The following is a 2500-nucleotide window of genomic DNA, read 5'->3' as shown; positions in this document are numbered from 1 at the left end:
TGTTAGGGTGGCACAGAAATCCCTCGGAATGGGAAAACGGGTCATTTTCGTGTCGCCACATTGCATGCGAACCGCATGCAACTTCCAGAGGCATTTGCAGCAGAAATGCATGTGCAGTCAAAAAAAATTGATATTTTTCACGGATAGACCCCGTGAAACGCTAGAAATTGGCGGGGATGTGTCTCTTGTGGCTCACGGGGCTGTTCGGGTCGCACAGAAATCCCTGGGAATGGGAAAACGGGTCATTTTCGTGTTGCCACATTGCGTACGAACCGCATGAAACTTCCAGAGGCATTTGCAGCAGGAATGCATGTGCACTCAAAAACTTCTATATGTTTCACGGATAGACCCCGTGAAACGCTAGAAATTGGCGGGGATGTGTCTCTTGTGGCTCACGGGGCTGTTAGGGTGGCACAGAACTCCCTCGGAATGGGAAAAGGGGTCATTTTCGTGTTGCCACATTGCATAGGAACGCCATGAAACTTCCAGAGGCATTTGCAGCAGAAAGGCACGTGCACTCAAAAATTTTAATATTTTTCACGCATAGACCCCGTCAAACGCTAGAAGTTGGCGGGGATGTCTCTCTTGTGGCTCACGGGGCTGTTAGGGTCGCACAGAAATGCCTCGGAATGGGAAAACGGGTCATTTTTGTGTGGCCACATTGCATAGGAACGGCATGAAACTTCCAGAGGCATTTGCAGCAGGAATGCATGTGCACTCAAAAACGTCTATATTTTTCACGGATAGACCCCGTGAAACGCTATAAATTGGCGGGGATGTCTCTCTTGTGGCTCACGGGCGCTGTTAGTTAGGGTCGCACAGAAATCCCTCGGAATGGGAAAAGGGGTCATTTTCGTGTTGCCACATTGCGTACGAACGGCATGAAACTTCCAGAGGCATCTGCAGCAGAAATGCATGTGCACTCAAAAACGTCTATATTTTTCACGGATAGACCCCGTGAAACGCTAGAAATTGGCGGGGATGTGTCTCTTGTGGCTCACGGGGCTGTTAGGGTCGCACAGAAATCCCTCGGAATGGGAAAACGGGTCATTTTCGTGTTGCCACAATTGGCATACGAACGGCATGAAACTTCCAGAGGCATTTGCAGCAGAAATGCATGTGCACTCAAAAACGTGAATATTTTTTCACGGATAGACCCCGTCAAACGCTCGAATTTGGCGGGGATGTTTCTCTTGTGGGTCACGGGGCTGTTCGGCTCGCACAGAACTCCCTTGGTCCACCTGATTCGTGCATACAGGCAGCAACTAAAACTCTGTAAACCTGCTGTGAGGACATCTAAACAGTGGACCAGTGAGGCTGTGGAAGATTTGCGGGCGTGCTTAGACTGTACTGACTGGGATATGTTCACGACTGCTACCAATAGTCTGGATGAACTCACAGAGGCTGTGTACATCAGCTTCTGTGAGGACTGCTGTATCCCAACACGTACCAGGGTGAACTTTAACAACAACAAGCCCTGGTTCTCAGCAAAGCTCAAAAGGTTGAGGTTGGAGAAGGAGGAAGCGTTTAGGAGTGGGGATAGAGACAGATTCAAGGAGTCGAAGAACAGGTTTAGCAAAGCGGTGACAGAGGCTAAACGACTGTACTCAGAGACACTAAAACACCAGTTCTCTACTAACGACGCTGCTTCTGTCTGCCAAAGGGGTCAGGCACATCACCAACTACAAACCCAGAGCGCCCCACACCACTAACGACTCCCGCCTAGCCAACGACCTGAACGAGTTCTACCGTAGATTTGAAAGACAATTGGACTGTCCTGAACCACCCCTTCCCACCCAAGAGGCCCCATCCCCCACCCATACTACAGAAACGACTCTCTCCTTTCAGGAGGGAGAAGTTAATGGGCTTTTCAAGAGGCAGAATCCACGCAAAGCAGCCGGGCCGGACTCTGTCTCTCCAGCCACCCTCAGGCACTGCGCTGACCAGCTGTCTCCGGTGTTCACCAACATCTTTAACACCTCCCTGGAGACATGCCATGTACCAGCCTGTCTCAAGTCCTCCACCATCATCGCTGTGCCCAAAAAGCTAAGGCCAACAGGACTAAATGATTACAGACCGGTCGCCCTTACATCTGTGGTAATGAAGTCTTTTGAGCGCCTGCTCCTGGCACACCTCAAAGCCATCACAGACCCTCTCCTGGACCCCCTTCAGTTTGCCTACAGAGCCAACAGGTCTGTGGACGACGCAGTTAACATGGCCCTCCACTTCACCCTACAGCATGTGGACGCCCCAGCATCCTACGCCAGGATCCTGTTTGTGGACTTCAGCTCTGCCTTCAACACCATCATCCCTGCCCTGCTTCAGGACAAGCTCTTCCAGCTGAACGTGCCCTACTCCACCTGCAGGTGGATCACAGACTTCCTCTCTGACAGGAAGCAGTGCGTTAAGCCGGGAACAGAAGTCTCTGACTCCAGGTCCATCAGCACGGGAACTCCTCAGGGCTGCGTCCTTTGCCCACTGCTCTTCTCCCTGTATACCA

The sequence above is a fragment of the Petromyzon marinus genome, unplaced genomic scaffold (assembly GCF_048934315.1).
Source record: "Petromyzon marinus isolate PM22_M1 ecotype Great Lakes invasive population unplaced genomic scaffold, UKy_Petmar_22M1.pri1.0 PM_G_Scaffold_61, whole genome shotgun sequence".
In the NCBI taxonomy this organism is placed as follows: domain Eukaryota; kingdom Metazoa; phylum Chordata; class Hyperoartia; order Petromyzontiformes; family Petromyzontidae; genus Petromyzon; species Petromyzon marinus.
The sequence above is the reverse complement of the archived record's forward strand: the minus strand, read 5'-3'. Positions refer to the sequence as shown.